The 16,821-nt window shown below is 37.3% G+C and overlaps 1 protein-coding gene across 2 annotated transcripts in view; it reads left to right on the top strand.

Moving 5' to 3' along the window:
• The window catches only part of PLEKHG1 (pleckstrin homology and RhoGEF domain containing G1), a 123,859-nt gene that overhangs the window by 8,251 nt on the left and 98,787 nt on the right, over positions 1–16,821 (top strand). Inside the window, exon 2 of one of the 2 annotated variants that reach the window (XM_083858192.1) lies at positions 2,353–2,421. The gene's annotated coding sequence lies outside the window, so the exon portion shown is untranslated. Of the gene's footprint in view, positions 1–2,352; positions 2,438–16,821 lie in introns of both variants that reach the window. The other variant, XM_083858193.1, reaches the window with a different exon arrangement.

Raw genomic sequence — 16,821 nt, 5'->3', positions numbered from 1 at the left:
GAAATAAACCACGGAATTGATAAAAAAAATTCACAGGATGAAAAAGTAATTTTCCTTACAGATTGTCCTGTTATATAGTATTAGAATAGTAAAATCTGTAGAAAACCTTCTTGGAAAAGTTAAAGAAGGTTGATAGAACATTCTGTAGCATCCAAGAGCTTGTACTTTAGTCAATTTGGATGTGACTGTAAGACTGTCTCAGATCATCAGCTGAGAGGTTTTGAAAGGCTATTTTATCTGCTGTGGGTCAGAGAATATCTCAGCTTTTGGCAAATAATTTTACCCTAGAACTAAAAAACAGTTATTGATGAAACTACTGTCAAACAAGAGAGCCCCAGTAAAAGCTTTAGGCTTCTTCAGAGTTATTTAGGTTCCTGATTTTAATTTATTTATATATAATGTATATTTACATATTTTTATTTATTTATATATATATACAAATTTATGTATATTTAAATGGTTGTGGTTGTATTTCCAGGCTGTTTTTTCTAGAGTTGTTAAAGAAACTTGGTTCTCAAGCAGTTGAAATTGAGTCCTTGAGTTGTTGAAATTGACTCTGGAGGATTTGAGGCTAGGGAAACTTCCATGATAAGTGGGAAGTAGGATGGTAATTATAGGTCAATTTGCATTTCTGTTTTGCTTAATTTACAATCTGAAGTACAGTCAGATGGTTGGACATTTGAATGTTACAGCTGTTGCAGTCTGATCACAGGAACTGGGTAACACTACTCATGTATTTCCTTCTTCAGATTCCTAGAAATGTTAGTGGAGACTACTCAGTGTCTTCAGCTATTAAAAGGAAAAACTAAGTGAAGTAATTAAAATTCTTGCTGGAGTTATCACTCAATGATACCAATACAAAAAAAAAAAAAAAAAATGCTCTTTTAGTCTGTGAAATTGCCTGTGGTGTTAATTTATCGCTGTAAAGATAGCATGGAGAAGGCAAATATATTGATATTCTATTAAAAGAAAATTTCAGATGGAGCAGTTTTTTGTATTTAAAAGACATCTGTAGATGAACATTATGCCCCATTAGCAAGATTGAATTGATGGCATTACAGTTGAAGTTGAAAGTAGACCAATATTTTTAAATGGGTTTTTGAAATATAAAATTTTGCCTGTTTATGATTTGATTCACCTAGACCAAATTAATTTGGACATTTAGCAGGGACTCTCATTTATTCTGGCATAAGAACAAGCGTTGGGCAGAGCTTCCTGGTCTCAAAAAACTGGTGATGGTAAGAGGCCTCTGTTGTGTTCCCAGCCAGCCGAATGCCTGAGGTTTTTTGCCATACAGGAAATCAATTGCAGCTGAATGTGCACTGTTTCCACTTCAAGTATATAAACAGGCCTTATGATGATATAAAAAAAGAAGAAAGATATTAAATAGTTTCTTGAAAGTCCAGAACAGGAACATTTGATGTTCAGTTTCTGTAGATTCTTCACTGTCAGCTTTGGCTCAGTCTGTGGCACAGAAATAGCACAGAAGGAGAGGTGAATTAATGTTGGATACTCTAGAAAAGGAAAACATAAACCAGTGTCTTAGAGAAATGAAAACAATAAAAAAGGTATCCTTGTTCAGTTCCAGTTGATATTCTGCTGAGGCTGGGAGGGTTTACAAGTTAAGCAGAGGGAATGAGTTCTTTCCCTTGGAACTCTTTTTTGAGGCTTCAAGGCAGGCTAATAAATTTTGTGAGATAAAGCTGCAGCACAATTCTACCTAAATAGCTGATTTTTGTGAAGTGGTAGGAGAAACATTATTTTTGTTCAGATATTTATCATGCTTTGTTGACCTTGTTAAAATACCTAGATTTGGTGGAGGTACCTGGCAGATCACAGTGACCCATAATGTACTTTATAGGCCACTCATGTTGCTTATGAGGGAAGTGAGGGCTCATTTGGATAGAGGTTTCCAGGTATTACAGATAATTAAGCTGAAAATCAGTTCTAACAATTTGCAGAAAGAGTGTGGCCTGAAGCCCTTGGGGTTTAGAGCTTGAGAACCCAGCAGTACTTCCTTGCTTCAGCACAGGCATACAGCACGACCATAGGCAAGCTGTCTGATCTAGATTTTTAAAGATACATAGGTAAGCAGAGGTGGTAAAGGCTCTTAATGGGATTTTCAGAATCACATTAGTGTCTAATTCCTATTCAAAATCTGACTCCTTAGCTTGTCTGAACTGGATTCAGCCTGTGCTGTGTTTTATTCAGCTGCTCTTTGGGAAGCATATGCACAGTGAGCGTGACTTAGGGGGAATAAACCAAGGTGTACCTAGACCCCTGCTGAGCTGTGCAGCTGAGCTCCCTTTCATCCTTTTTCTAATTCTGTAATTTCCATCTTCCTTTCTGCAGAGTGCCAGAGATTCAACAGAGGAGAGAAGAAGTGACTCCATTTTGCCCAACCTAACAGTGACATATTTGGTGAGTGCTCCAGCAGGTAAATTTTTTTACTATTATTTTAACTCTTGTTTTTTAACTTTATTTTAAATGCGAGGTGATGTTTGGTGTGCCTCTGGCAGAGAGGATTACCATGCCTCAGGTTAACCATGAGGCTGCTTAGTATGCAAATCCACACTAGGTCACTGTGCTGAACTGGCCTGGCATATGGGTTAGCCAAGAGAGAGGGTGTTCCTCATGTGCACACTAGTGGGGATTTATGCTAATTAAATCAAAAATTGGGGGTGGGGGCACCTAAGCAGATAGGGGAGGTGAGCTGTTCAGTTTTAGCCCTTGTTTCTGAAACTGAGATTTTGCTAAAGATCTGTAGCTGAAATTCTGTTTGGTTGCTTGATTCTCTCCCTTTGGAAGTAAAAGTGTCACTTCCATGGAGAAACAGTGGTTTCCCTATGGGGATAGGGAGATCTAGGATAACTTTGTTCTCCTGAGATTTGCTATGTTAGTCTATGTCATTTTAGTTTATTTTTTAGTGATTTAATTTTGTTTATATAATCTCTTTGCCTGGAAGTCTTGGAGCATCTAGGGAACTTGAGAACGTAGGAAAAGCGGTTTTACATGCCATGGAAATGTAACCTGATTGCAATAACTGATTTTACTCATTTGATTATCTGAAACAAATTGACATTCCAGAAAACTTCACAATAGGACTGGAAGGAGACTCTACAGAAAATAATAAATAAGAGAGCTTTAGGCAAGATCCCTTTCTCTTCCTCTCCAGCAAGAAAGATTCCTGCTGCCAACCTAAAAGAATCTTTTCCTGTCTTTGAAAAAAGCAGACATTCAGTGGCTTAGAACTCAGACGCTGCTATTTTGATGCCTTGTTACCTATAAGGCATCAAGAAAAACTTGATGCTTTATAGGTAGTCTGCTTCACTCCTTCCAGTGCTAATGTTCAAGCCAGTGTAGCAGAGATAAGTTTATGACTAAAAAAATAAATAAATAAAAAAGGGAAAAAAAAAAAAAGAAAAGAAAAGAAAAAAAAAGGTGCATTATGTAAGTTGCCACTTGGGCTTCTGTGACCTGCAGAGGGAATACTAATATGCTATATTAGACCACTAATTAATAATATTTATTCTTTTACCCTACTGATAGTGAGGTGTGTAATATAATTTTGTAGTATCTATTATGCCCTAATTGTGTTCAAATGTTTATGAAATTTTAGGCAACTTTATTTTGACACCAATGCTTTGAGATTGCATAACTGTAATAGAGAGACACTTGTGGAACTGCATAGCTTTAGTTTGAGGTCAACATCTGACAAACATTAGTGAGATCTTACTTTCCTTTGGGTCCAAGGGAGAACAGTCTCTGTAAGTAGAAAAACATTTTGTGGAGGCTGCAAGAGGAAAGACCAGAAATTCCTCTTCAGTGTTTCCAAAAATAGCAAAATTTGAATAAGGTTGCACGTTTTAACATGCATTAGAGAAAAATAATTGGCATGACCTAAATTCGGTACACTAGTTCTCTGTGCTATTTGCTGATAGCTAATTACTAGCATATTTTTTCATCCACAAGTATGGAGAGGCTGTACATTCCCATCTTCCACACAGGAAATAATTTTATTTATTTAACTTGAAGTTTGTGCATATCCAAATGAATGCAAAGTATTTGCCTGGTGACCTTAGAGTGAATTATTTGCACAAACTCTCCCCCTTCCCTGATTTCCATTTAATTTCAAGTGTGCTGCTTGGCCTTGGTTTTGAGTTGCAGTGGTTTTATTTTGTTTTCATGATGAACAGAAATGCTAACCGGACCATCAGACTCAAATAACCTCTTTTCTGAAAGCAGAGATAACATGAATTGTGCATGTGGCCTAAGATGCAGAGGATTCTTTGGGATCCCTGGCAGACAAACATTCACTGTGAAGTGCTTCAAAAAATTGTTGTGTCAACAAAACTGGAGCATGTGGAAATGTATCAGCTAAGGGATAAGGCATTCAAGGAACTAGATGAAGTGCATATAGTAAGGAATTAATTTCGTGGGAAAAAGGAAGACATGCAAAATACGAGGACTGGTGTTCCGTAAAAAACAAGAGCTTAACGCTTTAGACAGGTATGGCTTTGAGGGACAGATGTTGAATCTTGCCAAATAACTCCTAGTAATTTTGCCTTTTTTTTTTTTACATTTCAGGCTTAAATCTGGAACTTCTAAGAATATTTTCATTCTGCAAAACTTTGGTGGGTGGAGGGGGAAATGTTCTCTGAAATTTGTTTCTGTTTTGCTATTACCCATTTGACTTATATAACAAAACTGTTTGTTTTTAATTGTTTCAATGAGTTGGTGGTTAGAATGTCTTTAGAAGGATTAAAATGGACTTCAGCTCTATTAAATCATAACATGTTGTGGCAGAGAAGGAAACATTAGATCAATATACTTTATTCTGACAATTCCGTGTGAGTTTTAATATGCAGTGTGTTTATGCTAAAAGTCAATACATTAAAAAAATTCCTGGAGCATCTGTGCATTAGTGAATGCTTTGTTTAGGTCATGCCTTTGGTGATGTGAGGGCTTGCAAATCTGTGTGGGGGTGGAGAGGAATGATTCTATGCCCACGTATGAGCTTTTCTGTAAGTCGAGTCTATTTTTGGTATGCAATGAAGCAGAGGTACAGAGCGAAAATAAGGGTTCAGTTGCAATGTGAAGGTTTGTAAAAGCTTTTCTATTGTGGGAAGTGCCTACCAGGCTCCTAGAGCAGTTGCATTAGTGTCCATGGGAATATCTGGGGTTTAATTTAGCATGCTAGATTAAGGCCTAATACCTTAATTAAGGCTAACATTTTTAATAAGTTTCCTGCAAACCCTTTGTGGCTGACTACAGTTGTGGAACAGACATAATATAAAGCCCATCTCTAGGGTTTTCTGTTGTTGGCAGTTTTATGAAAGCTGTCATTCTATTTCAGAGCGATGAAGCTGACCAGCAAACGTAATCTTTAACGGAAGGATCCACAGATCTGACTAGACTTGTTAAAAATATTAACCCAAATAATTTATGCCAGTTATGCATTGAAATTCTGCGTACCTAGTACATTTAGACTAATGTTTATATAAAAAGTTACGATAACTTTCAGAAGAGGCTTTGTTAATTGATAAAACAGCTTTTCCAGATGAAGGCTGCTTAATTCTCTTGCCAGTTCCCATGTTTGGGATTTTCTGCTGTGAAAAGGAGTAAATAAATTGTCTGAAAAAATTCAGAAATAATGTAACTAGGATTTTGTATAATTTGTAGACAAAGTGATGTATTTTTTTAAGCATTTGTATATTAAAGTGTTGAACAAAAATTCTTACATTTATTTTAAAAAAATCCAAAGAAACAAGCTCACTCACTTCTGTGTGCTTTCCCCTGACCATCCTTGCTCAGAGCGGTCAGTCCTTTCCCGCTGCCATCTCCTATTGTTGCGGTCAAATGACCAAGGAGAAGTGTAGACTTCCTTTTGTGTCCTGTAGATAGGTTCTTAATTGATGACTGCTGCTTTCTTTCTGGCAGAGAGGAAATGAATGGGCAGTAGTGATTATAGCACATCTGTTGTTTTCTGGTGAGCATCCTGTACAGCAGTGAAACTGTCTTGAGGACTACTACTTTTTATTTTTTTTCTTCTTCCTTTTTGGGTTGGTTGATTTTTTTGTCCTGTTCGGGACTACTCTCTATTGAGAGAGTACAGGTGACAGTAGTGTTCCTTTATCATAGGTGTAGCCAGAGCAGAAAAACAAATTGCACACTGGAAGAAAATAATGTGCTTTTCAAGCAAGTGTATTTTATACATGTGCACATACACACACAATCTCACAAAATCTTCAGGGATGTGCTATGTATTGGTTGCATTTGAGTCCTGTCTTCATAGTTGACTGCATTGTAGATTTTATACTCCAAAATAAAGCTGGAAATGGTGTCCTTTGGGGAAGGGGAGAAATAAGATAGCATTCATACCAAGGACTCAAAAGCTGAAACATTCACACAGCTTTCACTACAATTTCTAAGATGCCATTTCTACATCTGTGATAACATTGTCCAGCTCCTGCTTGAGGATCTACTGCTTGTGGTAGCATAGTGCTCAGAAGTGCTGAGGAACAAACTGGAGAGCTCTGTAGTGGGCTCCTGCTCTCCCAGGGAGGAGGTTGGGCGCGTATGGAGCTCCCTACTTGGCTTTACAGGTGACAGGGAAAGAAGTTCTGGGGAGAGATGAATGGTGAACTGTTGGTAATTGTCTGGCCTGAGAGAAGAATGGGACTTGATGCTGGGCAAGACAAATGTCTGGCGAAATGATTGAGGGAGGCCAGTAAAGCAGCTGGGTGAAGTAGGTTATGGTAGCACAATGTACCACAGCTTGTCCCTTCCATCACACCAGCCATAATTTTTCCACAACTTTTTCTTTTTAATTCTTGCATTATAAATTTGTGAAAGTGATATGCGCTCTGTGCAAACCGCGTGTGTGTCTTGACCATTCTGTTCTCTCTTGCTATGCAAAGTGCTTGAAAAACCATTAATTGAAAGAGCTCTGTAAGTCTCAATCCTTACCACTTATTCAGTTGTTCTTTGTTCCTTCCTTTTCTTTCATCCTGTTCAATTGCACCATTTCTTGTAAGGTGCCAGTACTCTGCTTTTGCACAAACTAAACACATTGGTACTTAAACTAAGAGAGTTTATGTTGGGCTTGGATGCAGCTGGTTAACTGAAGTCGGTGGACTGGGTAGTGCTGCCCACTTCCTTGGGGGTTTTTTGATGTGTATGGGATAAAAATAGGGGTTTTTTCAGCCCTTTCTTGTCACTTGCAATCCCGAGAGCTGCTCTGTCCCTGTCCTCTTAGGAGAAGATCCCTTAGCAAAGGGTATGTTGAGATGTACAGCTTCCTATCCATAGGATGTTGGAAGCTTACAACCTTCCTTAAGGTAAACAGGTTTTTCAAATAACAGGTGCACCTGGCCATTAGAGATGGGAAAAGTAAGCAAGAACATTCTGTGTTGTAGGTGCACACCAATATGGATGAACACAAAATTTGTGATACCATAAGTGAATCATGCTGCAAGTAATGTCTGAGATTAACTTTTTGTCATTCCTTGATGAGAACAAAATTCAGAAGATGAAAAAACAGGTGACATAACCCCAAACTTAAATTTAAATTGGGTGGAGTTTCCTTTTACCTGTGATAAAGCTGGGTTTTTTTTCCCCAAAGACTTATCTAAGAGTAATTTAAGCAACTAAGTAATCCTTTTGCTTTCTGAGTGAGATACACAGAGACCCTGTTCATGACTCTGAAACCTTTTAAACATTTAGCCTATCCTCATAGGATTTCAGAATTATCTTGCATCTCTTGGCAAGCATTGTGGTGTAGCTAAATATTAGTCATGGCAAAAGCCAAGTAATACAGGGAAAACCCACAGAATCATTCAAAATTTATTTGTTCAAGTTTTTATATATATCTTTATATCTCTCATTTTATGTATCTCTTAATATATAGAGCTTTATAAAGAGTGTGTTATTAAGGAGCATACTATATTGTTATTTTGAGCTTTTTACAATTCTGAGCACTACAGTGATAGATTATGCTGCACCACTTGAAATACTTGTGAGAAACACTTGAATATTTGTGTGACTTAATGTATTCAAATTACTATACAGGAGTTTGCTAAGATGTTTTTATTATGGAATCTTGGCTTTGGGAACAGATGCGGCTTCTTTTGTCATGAGTTTAAGATGCAATACGTGACTTGGAGCATGACTATAAATTGTTTTACAAATTTTTTCGAAGACAGCTCTTTGAGTACATATGCATTGATGACTATACACACAAGCCAAAATTCTATTAAAAATTAAAAATACTTCTTCCATTGAGGCAGATATTCATTAAAGCTTGATACATAGCTCTTCAGTAAAAGAAACTTCAACAAGACCTTCAACCTCTAAAAGAAAGATTAGCTACTGCTTTTATCAGCACAGACATCACTTGGAAGAAACTGAACATCTGGTTTCCTTATGGGAGAATTATGTTCTGTCCACTTGACCCTTTGTAAAAGTAAATATTTTTATTAGTTATGTTATGTAGGAGTTTGAAAAAATATTTAATACATGAAAAAAAACCCAACCTTTGCATATTTAGTTTCAATTACAGAAGTGCAGTAGGTCAGATGATCTTATGTTCTTGGTTCATGAGTTTCTATTGTATTAAGAAATATACCAGTATGAAATTTGATAAGTTACATAACTACGACTTTCCTTTTTCTTTGTTTTCCTTTTTATAAGAAAATATTTATTTTTCCCCCTTGCTCCCTTGTCCCCTCTCAGAATTATGTTTGTCAAACCACAGCTGTTTCAGCCTTTGCTCCTTTCCTTCAGCTGTGGCTGTAAACTGTATTTCCAGGGTAAATCCACCTGGATTATATTTGTTTACTACATAATTTAAATGCCTAAAGTTGCTTAGTAAAGATAGTTGTATATTTTGAGTTTGATCAAATAGAGGTTAAGGTTTATTGGAGATGTAGATTCTAATCCTGTTTTCAAGGTAGAATAGAACAGACCTTAGTATCTTAGTTGTTATATTTGTTTCCTTTAAGTAGAAATAGATTTCTTAGGAAAAATGCCCTCCATGCATCACAGGTTTAAACACAAATATTGTTTGTTTTGTGCCAGTATGAGAGTGAGTGGATATCTTTTAACATACACAATGCAGCCTTTTAACTGAGGAAAGGCATTGGACTTAATAAAATATTACACTTGAGAAATGATTTTACAAGTCAAACTGGTTAGGAATTTTTCAGCCAAAAATACTTTGTTGGAAAACAACAATTTGTTAAAAACAGAACATTTCACACAAGCAGATTTCAACAAAACTATCAGCAAGAGAAGTTTTTCAGATATAGGGCTGTAAGAAAACCTGTTTCTGTTCCATGAAAAAATAACAATGTAACTTAAATCTCAAGTGAATACTATCTCTCTGGAAAGGTCTGTCTCTATTTTTAATTATACTTTTTTATTTGAATTAGAGTCCTTCAATAATCTCCACCTCTTTCTCACAAGGAACATGGCTATTTTCAAAAATCTTTTTATTTTTCCATTAAATTGGAAAGATAGCTTCCTAGTTGATTCTAGTCTACTGATGTTCATTTTTGCAAATGGTAAAGAGTCTTTCATTGTTTTAATGCAAACTTGCTGACAAATGGCAGACATGACATGACTGAAGTTATGAAAAATGATTCCTTCTGTTCCTTTTCATTCCCCATTTGACATGTATCAAAATTGCTGGTGACTTATCAGTGAATCAGACCTATTCCAAATTCTTATAAATTTGATTTGTCCCATTTGTTGTTGTTATTATGAGTGGTCTAACTGTGTTCCTTAGGTAATAGGCACTGTAAGTACCTGTCTCTTTACTGGATGTGCTAATGTTGAGGGTTTATTAATCTTCAGGGTGAAATAAAGCCTTTCAAAAGAGTGTGCTATCAGAGTAGACAGCTTTTGATCAAGTGGATTGCAGGATAATTGAGCAATGCTTGTGCCAAATCTGTCTAGGATCTAAACCAAAAATACAGAGTTTTTGTGTTTATTTTGGGAATAGGTTCATAGTTGTATGCTTGCCTTGTACAGCAGTATTTATGAGAAATGACATTGAAGTGGACTTTAAACAGCACATTATAATATAAAATGTTACTGTGTCTCTGAAGCACATCTGGTAATGCAAGATGTAAAGCTATTAATTTGGTCAGGACAATGAGTTCTTTATGAATTGAGGCTAGCCCACTGAAATGAGTTTGCTCCTGAATTAATGATGATGGAGGGTGGGGAATTTGGAGTAATGACCATCTGCTGAGTTGTTGATGTCCAGCAGGCTTTAAGGGACAGAGTGACGCCTGTGGTAACATGCTTGGGCAAATCTTAATATCTGTATTGTGACTAAGCATAGAATGAGGAAGCAAAAGATGGATGAAACTGTAAAATTTAGGTAATTTTCATATTAGAGAAAGAACTTCTTTCTTCCAGGGGTTGAAGCTTACTGTTATTCTCCATTCCTGAGAACAGCTTGATTTGATTCCCTCCCTGGCTAGGAGGGATGAGAGACAAAAAAACCGGACGCTTTTTACTCTGGGGTCAGGCGGAGCCCCACACAAGTGCTGTTGTGCTTCATCTCCTGTGGTGCAACAGTGCATATGTGATAAACTGTGGGTCCCCAGCTCTTCATCCCTGTTGCTGTTCATTCTGTGTACCTAAATTGCTTCCCAAGACACAGTTTAACTGCCTGAAACACTGATTCTCATGAAGCTCTTTAACAGCCTTTCAGCACTGAATGTGGTGTATATTTCTTGAGATTGTCAAATCATATTTTGTCTTACCCATACCTTTATGAGACATAAGGGTAAAAATACTTGAGTAAATTCTGTAGGGTAAATAACTGTATAAATGAGGGAGTCATGAAATTCCCCTGCACAAGTAATTTCCTTCCCTGATTTCTTGGATATTAGTCTTCAAGATGAGTGACCATAAGCCTTTGCATGCTTGCTGGAAATGAGATTAGTAGCTGGGGATTTTCCTTAAAATGAACTGGCAGTACTAATAGAAAAATGCATGCTTCTTTCTGTGTATGGGGAAAGCATAATGTAAACACTCATCTATTTATAAGTAGGCATCATACAAATATCTTAATATCTCTATAGTATCATGCTTCCTGCCATTGATCTTTATCACTAAAAATAAATAATTTTTCCTTGATGATTCTTATATGTTAATCTAGGATTGCAAACCTCTACTCCCAAAAATGCTGCTCATGGTAGATATCTTGAGGACTACAGTGTCCATGGTGTTGTATTGGGTGGAATATTTTTTAAGTGTATGTCATACTCTGCATGAAGGGTTAGTTTGGATATAGGGTTTTCCCTGCAGTCTACGGTAGCAGGCTCACACTTGGGAATAGGTGGAGTGCAGCCTTCCTGGGGGAGGCACCAGTATCCTGGAGAAAAACTGGAATATGAAACACTACCCAATAATCAGGCACTGGGTGACCCATGTGCCATCTTCTTCAGGCTCTCAATCTGTAGAGCATTCAAATATTCTTCCTAATAGATTTCTTTTCCTTTATTGCAGCCAAAAGGTTGCAAATCTTTTTTTTTTCACTTGGTATCTTCTTCTAATCTAGCTAAGTAAGCACTCTGATGCATCAGTTGAAGTAGATCTTTGATGGAGTTCTTGCAGGGCAGAAAAAAGCAAAACTGAAAAAAAAGCCCAAAGAACACGTATGTGGTTGAAATGGACTGTATAATTTATTTAAGTTTTAATCCATGCTTGAACTGGTAAAAGAAAAATATGTTTTTGTAATTACTTCTCTGAAAAGTGGAGCAGGTCTCTTACTTCCTTAGAGAAATATGCTGAATCTTCAGCTTCAGAGATGTGAGGCTGGTAGTTAATCTGTTTCAGCTAGTAACTTTTGTAACTAATGAATTAATCAAATAGTTGAGTTTCTATGTAAATTTTGCTGGCAGTTAACTTTGGAAAAAGACAAAATAAATCTAGACATACTATAAAGGTTATGGTAATTCAGCCCATCAGAGTTTATATGGTTCAAATCTTGTTCCTTAGTTTTGTAGTTTTGTTTTTGGTGGATTTTTTTTATTTTGTTGTTGTTGGGGTTTTTTGGTTGGTTGTTTTTTTTTTTTTTTTTTTTTTTTTTTTTTTTTTTTTTTTTTGGTTGTTTGTTGGTAAGAACAATTTGAAGGAAGTATCACATAGTTTACATGTTACGTGTTTTAAAATAGACCAAACTTCTCTTACATTTAGTTGTAAAAACTCAAAGCTGTCAAAAATAACAGGTAATTTTGAAGTTTGGTAGTTGCCTTAACGTTCACTATAGTTGCTTTTGTTAAGTATCCTGGGTTCTTGTTTTCCACAAATTGGGTTAGATGCTAAAATGACTACACAGTTTTTTAAAAGTTTGGCCTTTGTTTTATAACTAGGATTCATTGCAGCTTCTTCCCAAACTTTAATAGTTTTTGCTTGAAGTGTATTATGGTTGGATTTAAAAGAAAACCCAAAGACCCCAAATCACAAAAAATTCCCTTCCATTAAGGATCTGCTTTGCATTTCACACTGCCATTAACCTGGTAATATCACAGGGATGCTCAGACTTAAACTTGTCCATGGAACAGCCAAAAGAGGACTTTTCTTGCTACAGGAGAGCTGGGTCTTCGAACTCTCCTTGTGCAAAAATCTCTTGCTCTAAAACAGTGGAAGGAGGCATCCATCATTTGTTGGATACGCAGGAGCTGAGAGTTGCAGAGAAAGATTTCTGGAGATACAGAGACAGAAAATTATGCTCCTTTTTGAAAGGTTTGTATCTGGTCTGTTTTAAAGGTCAGGACTGAAAAGTAAAAGCAAACCCTGACACTTCCAGTGGTATATGCATAGGGGAAGAGTAGTTCAATTGCCTGTAATTATACTTTCTCCTCTGCAGTGAATGTGGTTGTCTTTTTTTCTTCCTTCTCTCCCTGTTCTGCTTTTATGCTAGTGTGTGTTTTTCTGTCTCTGTCTATATTCAGAGTTCTTTAAATCTTTGAAGTGTGTAATAAGACTCAATTAAGAAAAAATTGTTCGAAACTATGTGTCGGCAAAGGTTTAATGAGCATAGGTGGCCTGAGAGAGGAGTGCTGTCAGGTTACACCTGTGTAAAATTCAGATGGATCTAGGAGTATTCCCAGGCCTGGAAGATGATGGTCTATGATGGTCATGTTTGCTGATGTGATGCTGGGAAATGCTGGCCTTCTCCACAGACAGCTTCCAGGCATGACTCAGTTCCTAGTGCAGGTCAGCCATCACTCTTGAGAGATGGCTTTTATGCACCCTGTTTTGGAGACTAGAATTATTCATTACCACAGATGTGTTATTCTGTCCCAGCTTGCTTTTGCACCCCGGAGCACTTTTTGGGCATATCTAATGCATTGATTTTAAGAACAGTCTTTGTTTTTCTGATGAATAAACCCTGCAATGTGACCTCAGCATTTATTCAATATCAGAGAATCTGCAGGTTGGTCCAGAAATCCCATGAGTGTTTTCACTGTGGGGAAGATCAAGGGTCACTTTTTATTTATGTGAGCATATCTTCTCAGTCATCATTTCTCTGAAGACTTTTTCAGTCCCTTGCTTGGGTAACTTTGCTCTACAGAATTGCTGTTGTTCATTTCAAGGTGAATTTCTGGATTGTTTGTTTTGTAGAGAGAAATGGAGAAGTTTGGAACTGGGAAAGAGGAAATAGAAGAGTTTGGAACTGATTTGGCACTTGATAAATTATGCCCTGGTGGATGAACACATAGTGATGACCATTGAGGAGAAAGTGGTAGTGGCTTGGTGGTGTCTGGAAACACTGCACAGGCTGTGGGAACAGTGACAGGATGAGAAGAGGATTGAGTAACTGTCACTAAATTTCAAGGGAGCAAATGCTCCTTCCCCTTACTCTTCTTGCCTGAATGCAGTAAGGCTTAGAGGGCTATGGATGGAAACTCATTTGCTGATCAGATAGAGTTGTTCCCTGCTTTTTGTGGTAATATGCACTCTTTGTGTGTGTTTGAAATACAACAGGGACTTTTTCTTTTTTTTCCTGTAGCCCCACTGAATAGACTGGCATAATCTCAGAGTGAGGCAGGGCCAGGTGGTTTCCTTGCTCTGCTGTGCCTCTTGCTGGGTTCAGTGGGAACCTGGTGTTGTTAGTATGCACTCTGTGTGCCTGTGTTCCTCAGAGGACAAAATGTGGGCTAGGCAGCAAGAATGGAGGAGCTGGGATTTTTATGTACTAAGGATGGTATTACATAACTTGAAACAGCATTATTGGAATGCCTCTAGTGTTGTTTCAGTAGATCAGTATTAATATTTGAATGAAACATTAAGGTTTATAGTTAGTTGTGTGTCTTGGCAATGCTTTAGGTTTGTACCCCAATTACTAAACTCAGGAGGGTGTTTTGCGGAAAGTTCACATAAGTTATTTCTTCCCTTAAAAGTGGAAGAAAAGGAACTTTCATCTGAATTCACTGGGCTTAGCTCTGAGAATTCAAAAGGCTTTGGAAACTGGCCGAAGCTCTTGGTACTGACTTGAGTAATATCCCTTTGAATATTTACTTTAATCAAGCCTGTTTAGAGATTCCTCACACCCCATCCTTATTTTTGTTGGTTTCTAGTACTAGATCAAATGACCAATGAAATATAAAGCTGTTTTCTTAAAAATAGGTTCTTCTGGAATTGTCAGTGTATTGCTGTAGCTGGGTTTTGTTATTTTAGCACAGAATTGGTACTTCTCCGTTTCTGCATTCGAAAGATAAGTCTAATTATTTATTTTGTTTTCTGAGAAGGTGAATGAAGTATCAAAGTGCACCATGGCTCAGCTCCATGCAGTTGTCGAGAATTACTTACAAACAACTGATTGATCAAACCATGTCTCTTAGACTGATGTAGAAAGGAGAAAAACATTCAGCTGAAGGAAATCACCTTTCCAACTATAATACTCATAAGTCATGTTATTTTTTCCCCATGTCGTTTTTTCTGAATAGAAGTAGTATTTTGGTCAGGACCCAAGTGAAGATCTGCATTTGGCGAGTTAGTGTTTACTAAGAAATTTGGCTCTTCTGAGAAAGTGTGGTGGGGATCTATATTTGCATAGAAGAAGTTTCCATGTTTAGAGAATACAACGGTTTAGCCCAAAAGAAATGTTTATTCAAAACCTTGTCACCTGCTTCTGTCAAAATGCTCATTCAAATTCCTTTGGAAATTCTGACAGGTTAAAGATTGCTACCATGAGTAGTTTTCCTTTTAACAGTTTTAGTCTCCTAGACTCTATACTTGTGCTGATCATGGGTGAATGAAATAACTTCCATTTCTAGTCCTATTTCATCTAATGTTCCTTATTCTTTATAATGAATATATGTAATGATTGTGTATATGCATGTGCTCTGTCAGCGATTAAGCATAAATGTAATTTGAAACGTAGCTTCTCTGTGCTCTGCATGTGCAATTCAGTGCCACAAAATCAGTTGGGCTATGCCTGCAGTTACAGAACTCTGAACTGGGAACATACTTTTCAAAGCTAATATACAGCAAGAGGGCTCTGGCTTCTCCATCCCAACTAGTTAGAGTGTTCTGTAGATAACTGCAAACTTTGGCTCTAGAAAGCATGTTGTTTGCGAGCCACGCTTCAACAGTTGCGCTCTGGAGTGGCTTGATAAATAGTGGAGTGTTTTTACAGGAAATGTCCCAATCTGAGTTATGAGGCCATTCATATGGGCAATTTGCAAGGGAGTGTACACAGTGCTGTTAGCTTGTCTGTTATTAATTTCCTCTTTTATAACATGTGGGCACAGTGTGTATATAAATATATATACATATATACACATGGATGTATGTATTCCCAAAGTAAGGAGAAGGAAAAGCTGGAGGAACGTGAAGGGGTCCTACAGTCAGCTGCCTGAGCCAGGGCTTGGGGGGCTGCCAGGTTCAGCAGTGTTTGGAGCCTGGAATATATCAGGGCTCAGAAAGCTTTAACTGTTGACTCTTTTATGTGAGTTGCTGTGTTGTTTCCTAATGCTGCATACTCTGTGATGAAAACAAAACCCCAAAATTTTCATTAATGATACTTCACTGCAGTCAGAAAGTTAGATGGACTTTTTCTCATGGCTGTGCATAAAAAAACCCCAACAAACGTGTTTCAGAGGGCATGTGTAAGTAGCTTTGTTATGCATGGCTGTACTTTGGCTAGCCACTCAAATGGCAATTTCTGGAAAAGCCAACTGAGTATTACTTGCCTAATAATTATAAAGTCTGCATCTAAACCTCTCATTTCAGCAGTAATGCTGTACTCAGGCAATTGCAGTTGAAGGAAACTAAAAAATGGGCTTTTTAGGAGCCCATTCTCCTCACAGTGAGTCTTTCCTTATAAATGTAACAGTGTCACTGTGTGTCATGGAGACAAAACTAATAAAAGATCCACATATAAAGCAATAATTATCCATTATTCTGGTTTTAAGTAGGCTTCCCCTTCATGAACATTGCCCTTGTCAGCAATGCCAAACCAAACATTCCTTTGTATCTCCCCCCCATCTCTCCCCTCCCCTCCCCCCGCTTTAACTCTCCAAAAGAGTTTACAGTTGAAGAGGAAAATATCATTCTCTCTTCTTTACTTGGAATTAACATTGTTTAGGAAAATTTTTCAGAAAGTAAATGGACATTCTGGACAGTGCTGACATTTTTGTCTTTCATCAGTAAGACCTTATTCTGAAAGTTCTGTGGTTTTCTTCTTATAGTGAGGTCTGAAGTTATTTCTTTGAAAATATGCAGTGAATCCAAGCATATTACAAATACTTTACAGAAGAGGTGTAGCAGCCTAATGTGACTTGATGCATACTAATT

Source organism: Zosterops lateralis (assembly GCF_965231275.1).
Source record: "Zosterops lateralis genome assembly, chromosome: 3".
Lineage (NCBI taxonomy): Eukaryota > Metazoa > Chordata > Aves > Passeriformes > Zosteropidae > Zosterops > Zosterops lateralis.
The sequence above is the reverse complement of the archived record's forward strand: the minus strand, read 5'-3'. Positions and strand labels throughout refer to the sequence as shown.